Genomic DNA, 13,268 nt, shown 5'->3' with positions numbered 1-13,268 from the left:
CCATGCTACTCCATACCCTACACAAAAAAACTGCCTCAACTTGTCCAAGTAATCATCTGGTGATGAGCCTTCAAAGAAGAAAACGTAAACTCATAAAAGAACTTGTAATTGTTTAAGTAACTTGTGTGTACCTTTCTGAACTTCAGTTGTGGTACTCTAATTTCCTCTTAAGCACTTCAAAAATTTATCGAACTATAATGAAAAGTTAAGTGGGGCAAAATACAATGGAGGTCATTCATTTTTCATGATTATTTTTGGTCGTTAAAGGTGAACCATTCCAAGTAAGATCACAGCCGACCGAGTTGCAAGATAAAAAAGACTGGTTAGAGGTCAATAACAACTAGGCATTCCACGCGAAATTTGATAATAGCCTGGGCCTTAGCGCGTGTTGTGTTGGAACTCCAACATGATCTCGAGACCGAAATTACGATTATCGTTATTTCTAAATTGGCACCAAATTTATGGATATAGTAATTTCGTGGCACTCTTTACCAATGCTCTTTACACGTGTTAAATAAAGAGAAGGACTCGGTTCCACTGTCTTACAACATTCAAGATGGCGGAGGAAAGGGGTAAATATGCGTTCAGTTGTGATCAGCATGATCTCGACACCAAAATAACGATTATCGTTATTTCTAAATTGGCCCTGAAATAACGAATATCATAATTTCAGTGCATGTCTGAGACCTTCGGGCTCGAAGCTTGGGAGCTAGTATTCAGGGAAAGATAAAATGGCGGCTTAAGGCGGCGAAGGAAATCTCAGTAGTTTAATATTTAGCGTGAAAAGGCTTGGGTGTTGTGATCTGGTTCTCAAGTAAAAAAAAATCACGGTCTGCAATTGCCCTACCACCTTTTGAACAACAAGAAAACATTGAAACGGTGGTAAAAAGCAGCAAGTTTCGAAGTCTAAACGAAAGATGGGTAAGCTGAGTTTCAGTCAAATATCATGACATTTGGGATGTAATTTCGATACCGAATAAATAGTTCTACATGGTTATACACGCATAGGATTCTGTTGTGTTCACGTGAAGGCCATTTCAGCCATTCCTGCCACTTGTAAGTGGTAGGAAATAAAAGATATGTATAGTTGTTTCGTATTGAAGCCCTGTGAAATCAAAAAATTGATTTATTTCTTCTTTGTTTTAGGTGGTCATTATCCATTACTTTTGGAAGTCGATGCTGATGAGAAAGAAAACATTTTTATGATTATTTCTTCTCTCGAACATTTTACTATTTAGGTACCAAATAATCTTGATACTGAAGACCATTGCATCCTATTATGAAAAATGTACCCCTGATTGCTTTGTCAACATGTAAGATGTAATATACCTTGAGATTTGTGGAATTTTCACATGTAAACTAGAAATACCTGTAGAGGGTAATGATGTACTTAATGCAAAGTGTTTTGGTACAAAGTCTGCTTTGCTGTAATCTACCTGAAGGTGCTTTTTATATGCTAGTAACACTTGCACAGCCCAGTCAAAATGTTCTTTAGTAGTAGTCAAGCTGGCTGTTGTAATTATAGGCAGCAGAGGCCAAACCTCATCCTGAAAAGCAGTCTGAAAGGTGTGAAGTCAGTGGAAGATACTTCATTGTAGGTGGCCAAATTGCAGGCTGTCAGCCCATTTTGAGTGAGTAGTTAAACTCAAGATCGGCTATTTTAACTAATTTTATTGAGAGCCAAATCCTGCAAGGCTTATATTCTGTATTAATTTGAAGTGTTACTTTTATGTTTCTTATTTTGCAGTAAGTGGGCTTGTTGTGGCCATTTTTCTCTCAAACATTTTTTTCAGCTTAGTCAAAACGTTTTTTAGAAGTAGGCAAGCTGGCTATAGTAACAGAAGGTAGAGACCAAACCTTGTCCAGACTAGACGCCTAACAAATGTTCTGTGTGGAAAGCCAAATCCCTGGTTACCGGCACATTTTGACTAGGCTATTTGTTATTTAGCTACTCTTATTATTAAAGATTACTGCATTCCTTTTTAATAATTTGCTGCCAATTGTATGCTGTATATAGCTTATGATTTGTGTGATTTTCAAGAGTAAATTCGAAATACCTGAAGATGGTAATGATGTACTAGATAACGTACTTGATGCAAAGCAATTTTGGCACAAAGTGTATGCCTTGTCCTCAGGTGATTTTAACATGCTAATAAGATTTGTTATTCAAATAATATACATCAGCTGGAATGGGAATATTGAAAGAAAAATAATAATATTTAACCATAACAAGTTTTGGTTTTATGTCCAAATTAAGCACTTAGTTGAAGATCACTGCACTGATCAGGCCCCGAAGGCCAAAAAAGAGCTGTCTGCTGTTAGTTTAATTTTTGTCATTTCTATTGATTTATTTTATTTATCAATGTTTCTTTGAGTTATAATTCATTGACCTCTTTCAATAGTGCAGGTTCGCTCGTGTAACCTAATCCCACATGTATGTATGTACAATCTCAGTTGAAATTTTGAGTGGCAGGCAAGCTGGCAATAGTAATAGGCAGCAGAGGCCAAATCTTGTCCTGAATAGAAGTCTGACATGTGTGAAATTGGCAGCTATTTCATTGTAGGTGGCCAAATTGTTGGCTGCAGCACATTTTGACCTGGCTGATTGTGTGTGTGTTATGTATGTGTTCTTCTTTTTAGGTGTTAAACAGGTCAAAGTACCAAAAAAAACCTCTGTGATAACTTGGTAGTCTAAGATGTAAAAATTTTTAATAATAAGGTAAAGCTTGATCATTCTTAAGAGTTTGCATCTGTTCTAAAAGTTTTGGGGAGAGTTAGGGGAGCATTATTTATACAAATGTATTTAAAAAGTAACAAAAAAATAAAAAGAACTAGGGCAAAATCCCAATTTGCTTTAAAAGTTTATTTTATTAAGAGCGTAATTCTGGATATAGCTTGGGTTTGTGTGATTTTCACAAATTGTTAGGTTGTTATGTAAACTTAATTTACAGGAACCTTGTTAGTTTTCAGCTTCAAGAACAAGTACATAATTGCAGGAAAAGCTTGAAGCTTGAAAAATTGACTGATGAAACTGGAACAGATGTCATGAGATTTGTACAATAGGTTGGCCTGGGACGGACCAAGAATTAAAGAATTCATTGATTCTCTTACACCTTTTGTCTGCATAGTGTGCTTCTGTAGAGCTTAGTTATTGCTGTAGAAAACGTTTTTGGAGGGCCCTTGAGATCACTCACTTTTGAGCTAGTTGCCCCTAGGGAAGAGGATATCTGTACTTATTATCTCCCTTGGGGGGGGGGGGGTGAAGGGTTAAAGACTGATTCTTCTCCAGTAGCCACAAGTACCCCTGCATATGGAAATTTTGAACACTATTAAAGGGCTAGTACCCTCATTTCATACTTGAATTTCTAATTTAGTGTAAGTTATGACAAATAATGAATGTAAATTCATCTTGGTTGTACAGGTTATATCCAGCAGTCCTTACTTAAAAAAAAGTGTTCTTGCTTCAAAGTAAGTGCATGATATGTCATTCAATTAATGCTCTAGCAGAGTTTTTGTTTGAAATGCCAAAATCAACTTCATGAGTAAGGACAAAAAAAAAAGGCAATAAGCAAATGTTCCTCTGTATCCTTTATGTCAATTTGGGCTGAAAAACAGGTTTTTTTCCTTTTGCAAAAATTAGCTTATTTCACGACCAAAAACGATGCAAACAAGCTGAAACGTTATGTTTTCAGCAAAACAGCGATAGAATCTGCGAAAAAACAATGGAGACAAGCTAACACACAGTGTTCTCAGTAAAATTTGGGCAAACAAAACCTTAAAAACCAAAAAAAAAAACAATTGCGCTGACTTACCCATTTTTTGCCAAGATAACTGCCAAAACACTGAAAACTAGCTTGAAACTACATGTTTTTCACAAGATCGCGACGAAATCTGTCTAAAAACTCCAAAATACGGCAGAAATGTACGATTTTTGCAAAATTTTTCGCTAAAGTTGACAAAAACACTAAATTCGACTGAAAAACACGTTTGTTTTTTTTTGCAAAAATAAGCTTATTTCAGTTTTAAAAACGCTGCAAAAAATGTTCTCAGCAAAATAGTTTAAGAGTCTGTGGGAAAACACAAAAACCAAGCTTAAACCAAGTGTAAATTGATAAAAAGGCCCGAATTGCGCATTTTGGCAGTTATTTTGGCAAAAAATGGTATATTTTGATTTCAAGCAAACTTTCAAGTAGTTGTTAAAGTTTAGAGCCAAACACAATACCAAAAAAAATTGGATGTTTTCAGAAAAAATTGTGACCCTCAGCCTAATCATAATCCCACCCTACCCAAGCCCTAACTCTAGCTGCGAGCTATCCTAACCCTAACCCTAACCCCGGGTTAGGGTTAGGGCTCGGATTAAGAACGGAACTTTTCACTCCAGTCAAAATGATGCAACTGGTTAACATGGTCCAACCAGCCAAAACAAGATAAAATGGTTTAAACGGTGAAAAGATTTTAAATACGTGACATGGTCCAATCGGAAGAAACGATCTCACTTAGTAAAATGGTGCGACTGGTTAACATGATCCAACTTGATAAAATGATGCCGATATCTAAAATGGACAAACTGGTTTAAATAATCCAACCAGTTGAAATGGTCTAACTGGATAATGCATGTGTAACCAGTGAAATTGGTTCAAATAATTCAGGTAAGGATGGTAACATTAGTTAAAAAGATCCAGCATATTACAGTGGTTCAACTGGTAAAAATAATCATCCAACTACTAAAAGTTATTAAACCCCAATCAAAATTAATCCAACCGCTTCAAATAATCTAACTGGTCAAAATTCTTCAGGTGGTTATTTAAGTGAAAAAGGTGACAAAATCTTCTTAAAAAATATTTTTGAAGAGGCTTACACTCCTACCCTAAACACTAACCCTACCCCCAAACCCTAACCCCAAACCTTCACCCTACCCTAACCTCAACCGCAGACCCTCTAACCCTAACACTAAGCCTAAATCCTAACCCTAACCCTAGCCCCACACCATAACCCTAAAACCTAACCCTAAACCCTAAACCTTAACCTATAGCCCTTAACCTAGACCTAACCCTAACCCTAACCCTAACCCCAACCTTCTCTATCTATCCTGTAAGTGTACCAGTCGGCCTATCGTTTGTTTTTCAGTAAACTTTCAAGTAGTTACTGAAATTTACAAACACAATACCAAAAACCCTGCAATTGAATGCTTGTAGAAAAATATTAACGCCAACCCTAAGCATAGCTTCATCCTAGCCTTAACCCTAATTCTAACACTAAACCCCGCTAACTCTAAGCATAATTTTACCCTAGCCCTAACCCTGATTGTAACACTAAACCCCTCTGACCCGAAGCAACCCAAACTCTAACCCTAACCAGGTAATGGGCTCCTGCCCTAACCCTATCCTCAACCCTGACTTAAACCCTTTACCATAGCTTAGGATTGGTTTGGGGTTTGGGTTAGGTTTAGGATAGCACAGAGTTAGAGTGAGCACAGGACGAAATAGCATGATTCCGTAATTCGGAAAAATGAAACTCTATGTTTCCACATCATTCACTTCTTACTTGGACCTGTTATGTTTCCGTTATGATTCCTGAACGGAAATATGACGACACGTTTCCGTTGCATTTCTGTCAACGGAATATTATCATTGCCTGTTTCCGTTACGTTTCCTTGTACGGATTCAAACTTTTACCGTCAAGTAAAACATATATTTATAAAGTGCTGTACAGTTCTTACACCACGTTACCATGAAGACGTGATCGTTCGAGGACTACAAAGGCAAATTGACGTGCATTAGGTGTGTACGTTCGTAGGAATCATAAGAAGTCCTAGAAGCTTCGATGTTTTACACTGAGCTATGTGCATGTTAATTTTGGAACTGTTTCGAAACCTTACAAAATTGAATCTTTTAAACTTACTCTGTGCTTAGATTTTTAAGCAGCTGGATCATTTGAGCCAGTTTAGTCACTCAAACCAGCAATACAATACTAGGCTAACTGGATAGTTTTAGGGTTAGGGTTAGGATTTTCAAGTAGGCACACGCAGTTGTGTGGATATTGTGGTACATGGAGTTTAGTAGAGTGTAGATTTTAGCAGTATTTGCCAGTGTTGACATATTTATAAAATTATGGTTCCAAAGTGCATGTCACTGTTGAGAACTTAAGAAAATCATGAGAAAGTCGCCGATGGATTAGCCATAAAAATAAGCCCAACTCTGAGTCAATGCCGAACCACAAGAAAGTTGTGAAACTCGCGCCAATGTAAAAAAAAAAAAAACAACTGAGGTTCGAAGTATGGGTCGCTAACATCCTATGAAAATCATGGGAAAGTCGAGGAGATTGGTCATGGTACCAACCAATGCCACTTTCCCATGAAAATCAAGAAACCTGTGGTAACTAGCCAACATATGCTAGAATGACAATCTTTAATAAAATTCATATCTAATAAGGATGTGTGAAATGGCCAATATCGCTCTTGGCCGAGATACTGGTTTGCCGTGTTTTGGCAGTTATTTTGGCGAATATGGTTAAAATCAAATCTGTGTAAAAACAGTAAAATCAACGAGTTATTGAGGTTCGTCAACATAGGGAGGGTCCTCTTAGTCTAGAGAAAAACTTTTGCCCACGGCTAAAGGCGTTAAATTAATAAATTGATATATCTGGGCGGCATATCAAACAGCAACCCTAAACTTCTCCTTTCTCACAGCTTTTTCCCCTTTAACATCTTTGTTCATTCCATTTTTTTTAAAGTAAAAACTCGTTTTGGAGGCATAAAGGTCCCTAAAGCAACGTTTCAAGATTTTATGGCGATCTTGTGAAAAACATGTAGTTCCAGCTAGTTTAGAGGGTTTTGGCAGCTATTTACTCAAAAAGTGGGTAAAATCAGCCCAATTTGTCGTGTTTCTGACGGTTTTTACGCGTTTTTTCCCCAAATTTTACTGAGAACACTGCGTTTTAGCTGGAATAAGTGTTTTCACATGGATTGTATCCCTATTTTGTTAAAGACATCGTGCTTTTGAATGTAAAATAGGCTGATTTTTGCAACAAAAAAAAAGTGTTTTTCAGGTCGAATTGAGCGCTTTTGTCAACTTTTGCGTAAAATTTGGCAAAAACTCGTGCGTTCTGCCGGATTTTGGTGTTTTTAGATAGATTTCATTGCAATTTTACGAAATACATGTAGTTTCAGCTAGTTTGCAGCGTTTTGGGCTTGAGACCGGCAAGAGTGATGGTAGACACTCTTAGCAGAGATAATTGTGCTAGCAGATATTAAAATTTCACCTGTAAAGACAATAAATTAATTGAACACAAGAAAAAGGAAACTTGATAAAAAAATTAGAATAATGGCGGGGAGAAAAGAGGGCTGCACTAAAGATTATGTACTTGTGTTCTTGAAGCTGAAAATTAACAAGTTTCCTAACAATTTTTGAAAATCACACAAATCCCAAGCTATATCCAGGGTTTTCTCTTAATAAAATTAACTCTTAAAACAAATTGGGATTTTACCTTGGGCCTTTTTTTTTACTTTTTATGTACATTATTTATGTATAAATAATGCTCCCCTGACCCTCCCCCAAATTTCCAGAACAAATGGAAACTCTTAAGAATGATCAAGCTTTACCTTATTATTTAAAATTTTACATCTTGAATTATCAAGTTATCACAGAGGATTTCTTGGTACTTTAACCTGTTTAACACCCTAAAAGAAGTGCACATATATACTACACACAATCAGCCCAGTCAAAATGTGCCACAGCTGACAATTTGGCTGCCTGCCACAATATAGCTGCCGCTAACTTCACACTTTTCACACTTCCATTCAAGACAAGGTTCAGCCTCTGCTGCCTATTACTATCACCAGCTTGCCTTCCACTTAAAAACATTTTGACTGAGCTCATCCATACATGCATACATAAGTGGGAGATTAGGTTACATGAGCGAACCTGCACTATTGAAAGAGATCAATGAATTTCAATTCAAAGAAACATTGATAAATAAAATAAATCAATAGAAATGACAAAAATCAAACTAACAGCAGACAGTACTCTTTCAGCCTTCTGGACCTGAGCAGTGCAGTGATCTTCAACTAAGTGCTTAATTTGGACATAAAACCAGAACTTGGTATAGCTAAATATTATTATTTTTCTTTTAATATTCCCACTCCAGCTGATGTGTATTATTTGAATTACAAGTCTTATTAGCATGCAAAATCACCTACAGACAAGGCACACACTTTGCACCAAAATAGCTTTGCATCAAGTACATTATCTAGTACATCATTACCATCTTCAGGTATTTCTAATTTACTTGTGAAAATCACACAAATCATAAGCTATATAGAGCATACAATCAACAGCAAATTATTAGAAAGGAATGCAGTAAATTTTAATAAGAATATTACTAAGTAGTTAAATAACAAATAGCCCAGTAAAATTGTGCCCGTTGCTGGGAATTTGGTTCTCAATAAAATTAGCTAAAATAGCCAATCTTGAGTTTTACTGCTCACTCAAAATGGGCTGGCAGCTTACAATTTGGCCGCCTACAATGAAGTACCTTCCGCTAACTTCACATTTTTCAGACTGCTTTTCAGGAAGAGGTTTGGCCAGCTTTTCTACTACTCAAAAACATTTTGACTGGGCTGTGCAAGTCTTACTAGCATATAAAAAGCACCTTCAGGTAGATTACAGCAAAGCAGACTTTGTACCAAATGCTCTGCATTAAGTACATCATTACCCTCTTCAAGTATTTCTAGTTTACTTGTGAAAATCCCACAAATCACAAGGTATATTACATTATACATTCCAGTTGACAAAGCAATCAAGGGTAATTTTTTCATAATGGATGCAATGATCTTCAGTATCAAGATTATTTGGTACCTAAATAGTAAAATGTTCGAGAGAAGAAATAATCATAAACATTTTTTCTTTCTCATCAGCATCGACTTCCAAAAGTAATGGATAATGACCACCTAAAACAAAGAAGAAATAAATCAATTTTTTGATTTCACAGGGCTTCAATACGAAACAACTATACATATCTTTTATTTCCTACCACTTGCAAGTGGCAGGAATGGCTGAAATGGCCTTCACGTGAACACAACAGAATCCTATGCGTGTATAACCATGTAGAACTATTTATTCGGTATCGAAATTACATCCCAAATGTCATGATATTTGACTGAAACTCAGCTTACCCATCTTTCGTTTAGACTTCGAAACTTGCTGCTTTTTACCACCGTTTCAATGTTTTCTTGTTGTTCAAAAGGTGGTAGGGCCATTGCAGACCGTGATTTTTTTTTACTTGAGAACCAGATCACAACACCCAAGCCTTTTCACGCTAAATATTAAACTACTGAGATTTCCTTCGCCGCCGTAAGCCGCCATTTTATCTTTCCCTGAATACTAGCTCCCAAGCTTCGAGCCCGAAGGTCTCAGACATGCACTGAAATTATGATATTCGTTATTTCAGGGCCAATTTAGAAATAACGGTAATCGTTATTTTGGTGTCGAGATCATGCTGATCACAACTGAACGCACATTTACCCCTTTCCTCCGCCATCTTGAATGTTGTAAGACAGTGGAACCGAGTCCTTCTCTTTATTTAACACGTTTAAAGAGGATTGGTAAAGAGTGCCACGAAATTACTATATCCATAAATTTGGTGCCAATTTAGAAATAACGATAATCGTAATTTCGGTCTCGAGATCATGTTGTGGAACTCGCCATGTGACTAAACTTCGTCGTAAATATAGTTTACACACAGGAATTACATCCGATCTTGACACAGTCAGCAAAATCACTCGCAGTAATATCAAAGTAATTATGCCGAGAAAAGTGATATCACTTTCGAAGAGGAAGACCATGTAATCTTGTATCATATCTTTGGGATCAAAATGGCGGGCTTTTCGATCTTCGAAACTCTGCACGTTGAGGTAAATTGTCTATTTGTAGCACCTCTGAACTCAGTACCCTTTTGGATACTTGGCGAAAGGAAGATCAGAATAATCTATCACCCGTTAAAACTCTACAAAGGTTGGTGAAGTGTATTAGAAGTAGTATCTTTTTTTAAATTTGCAAAAAAATCAAACAAAAAAAAAGACGATGATAATAACCCCTGAAAGCTTTCAAGTAGCTGCCTCAATGCAATTGGTTTCATTCGTTAATATGCTTTGAAATTGTTATTATGAATTACACAATGATTGACTGGTTTCTCCAGTTCATCTTACATGTCAACAGATACCTTCCACCTAGCGAGGCTCATGGTGGTCTGCCAATGATAAAACTGTTGTTGGGTCAGCATGTCGCTGTGATTACACTCTCTCAGAACGTATAAAACATAGCATGAAAAGGTAGAAAATAAATGGGAAAGACAACGGACGAATGATTTGTGTGCTAGATTCTGGAGGGGAGTTTTTAGTTTCAAGCCTTGGCCGTGATAATTGTGTGATACACACTCAGTGTGTATGACTACTTACTGGAACTGTAAGATCAGTAACATTGTTCATGTTGGGCTCTACAAAAAGTGAACAAACAATTTGGCAAAAAGTAGATTCAAAAGTATTTTACATTTTAAAATCACTCATGCAGGATAGCAGAGCTTGTGGAACGTGAGAATGAGGCACATCATAAACTAGATCCAGATCCTTTTGATGATTGGCATCCAGGTAAAAGTGCAAAGCTACCTTTTCACATTACACACTATTTGTGTTTTATACATTATAACATCTATTACAAATACACTAGGTAATGAAGCGTAAGGTATTCTCAGATACTAGGAAGGATAGCTACAGACCTAAAGGGGGTAAGTTTCTTTGAAAAAACTGTGATGCTGCATCAGTGGTGGAGTTTAACAAGATAATTTGGTTTTATTAACTGAGTTGATAATGTTAATTGGCCACCGTAAAGAGTTTCAAAACATTTCAAGTATTAGCCCTTTGTCAGAGTGTTTGTTGTGTAAACCTCTTCCATTAATAGCAAGCTGATAAGAAACAATATGCATGTTTAAGAGAACCAAGGCCTGCCAATAATGAAACAGGTCCAAGACACACTCTGCATGAAAAAGAACAAAACATGACAAACAACAACAATTCAAACTTTCATGAATGAGAAGTGTTGTTCTTGCTTCTTATTCAATGTCAGTTCTACTTTTTGTTCCCAGTGGAATCTTCACAAGACTCACTGTGTTAAAGAGGCACTATACTTATCTACTTACTTGAGTCACAAGAAAACACTAGAACTTAGATGAGGCTTGGTGTGAGAAGTGTCCATGTCACAATGATGGCCTCATGTGGTCAAACTGATATAGCCCGGCTGTGAATGAAATTAATTACTTTATTATAAATTTTTTCTCAGTTAGTACATGCACAATGATTGCTCAATTTAGTGGGTTGTATTTCACTGAACATCCTGAAAAATTTGTCAATTAAAAATCTTCTCCCTTTATTAGACCTTGACATTAAAAATCTTATGAGCCTCATTTTCTCAGTCCATACTCTTAAGTGACAGAACCTTATTTGTTTGTTTTTTTTTGGACTCAGATTTATGTCCCTGGGAAAAAAAACTTGGTCGGTAATTTCAACAGTGCATTAAGAGGTCTTGGTTGTATTAAATATTTTGTTTTTTAATTTCAAGTATCAATTAATAGAAACTTTGATAATTATTTTATTAACAGGTCTTTTAGCATTTGCCATGGAGCGTCAGGATATTGCTGCAGTATTCAGAGAATAAAACTCTGCCTTAGTAAGTCATTATAGCAATTTTTAAGAGTGACCAGCATCTAATTTTGCCTTACAATATCTCCCCTGAGTCAAACATAAAGGCTCTGAGAACAAAAGAAATGATCACCAAATAAAGAAGCTTTTGACATCTTGTTAAATAAATTCTCCAAGTCAGCAACTAAAGAAATGTATATAGAACAGTATGGAGAATATGCATACTGATGTTAGGGTGACAAGGGGTTTTTAAAATATTACACCTTAGCTTTGTGTTTAACAACATTTGTTTTCCAAAAGTCAGAGTGTTAAGTTGGGTTTATACTTCTCAGGAATTGTCTTTTGTCACTCATGGCATTTTTTGTTTGGAACACCTTTTTTAAACTATACGCTGAGGATTAAATGTTGAATTTCACATGTTTAGGTTCCCTGTATGCTGTGGCAGCTGCACATTTTAAAGGACTTGTCAGATCTTACACAGTCCCTTGTGACAGAACTGTTAAACAGGATTATCCAGAAAGCAAAGACAAACAGGAACAAGAGGGAAAACAGTAACATTGTGAGTAACAAAGTAAAGAAAGTGAATCTTGCTGAGCCAGGCCATCATGCACAGTGCCACCGAATGGTGAAACATCTGGTTTGTGTAATAGAGAAGTGGAAGAAGCAAATAGACAATGGAAAGGGTTAGTTCACTTTTTGAGTATTGTAACTCAGATTGCCCCTCTGTCAGTGATTGAATCTTCTAACAACTTTATGTTGATTTAAAGGGCATGTAAACCCAAAAATACATGTTTTTCTCATGCTATGTAAAAAGTGGCGTAGGGAACGAATCTGAAATTCGTTTTGTCCAATTCGACTTATTTTAGGAGAAAATCGGCATTTTCAACTGAAATTCCATTTCCGGTAAAAACAATATCGAGAGTCGTGACGTAAGCGGTGGAACTAAAATATTGCGCAACACATATTCCCCAGTAGAACTGGTGTGGTAGCTCGTGTAAGTAGAGGTAGTTCGAAGATGTTTTTCAGAAGATAGTGACTCGAATGCCCTAAGCTTAGTATATGACGGCGATGGGGATGATCAAGAATCTTTCGGATAGTGTGGGCCACGTCCTTAACAATATGAGCTGCGTAGGGTTCACCGAAGCGATCCGCACGAACACAGTGTTGACAGCGATGCGACCTCCTCGGAAACTCAGGCTGGTATCTAATTTACTGTGTGATTTACTTGTATTTGATATGAAAATCCAAGAAAGCAAGGGCACAATCTAAAAGAATGCAACAGAAATTTTTTTAACCCGCTGAGCTTCCGAGGGTGTTTTATATAAAATTATCAAAGGTGCGAGTGTGGAACTTGTCAATAAATGCCGACAACTCATAAAAGTGTTTCTTTTACGGAAATCGGGCAATTGTGGCAAAAAGTAGAGTAGCAAGGGCCTGAAACCCAGATGAGTTGTATTACTGAGCATCCAAGTTTTCAGTCAATTTGCCTCGATTTCTGGGTGCTGGAGACGGCCAATTACGCGTACAGGCAGCAGCAAGGCACAGATAATCACACTGGAAACGAGTAAGCTAAATGTTT

At 36.8% G+C, this 13,268-nt stretch overlaps 2 long non-coding RNA genes across 2 annotated transcripts; one reads left to right on the top strand and one right to left on the bottom strand.

Annotated features, from left to right (window-relative positions):
* The first annotated feature begins 407 nt into the window (after window positions 1-407).
* LOC149046211 (uncharacterized) lies at window positions 408-2,845 on the top strand. Its single transcript, XR_016186763.1, has 2 exons — window positions 408-921; window positions 1,147-2,845. It is a non-coding gene; the product is annotated as an uncharacterized LOC149046211 (long non-coding RNA).
* Window positions 2,846-8,101: 5,256 nt separating this feature from the next.
* On the bottom strand, window positions 8,102-9,554 carry LOC149046210 (uncharacterized). Its single transcript, XR_016186762.1, has 2 exons — window positions 9,173-9,554; window positions 8,102-8,947 (listed from the first exon to the last, which is right to left on the bottom strand). It is a non-coding gene; the product is annotated as an uncharacterized LOC149046210 (long non-coding RNA).
* Window positions 9,555-13,268: the final 3,714 nt, after the last annotated feature.

The sequence above is a fragment of the Pocillopora damicornis genome, chromosome 5 (genome assembly GCF_964200805.1).
Source record: "Pocillopora damicornis chromosome 5, jaPocDami1.2, whole genome shotgun sequence".
In the NCBI taxonomy this organism is placed as follows: domain Eukaryota; kingdom Metazoa; phylum Cnidaria; class Anthozoa; order Scleractinia; family Pocilloporidae; genus Pocillopora; species Pocillopora damicornis.
The sequence above is the reverse complement of the archived record's forward strand: the minus strand, read 5'-3'. Positions and strand labels throughout refer to the sequence as shown.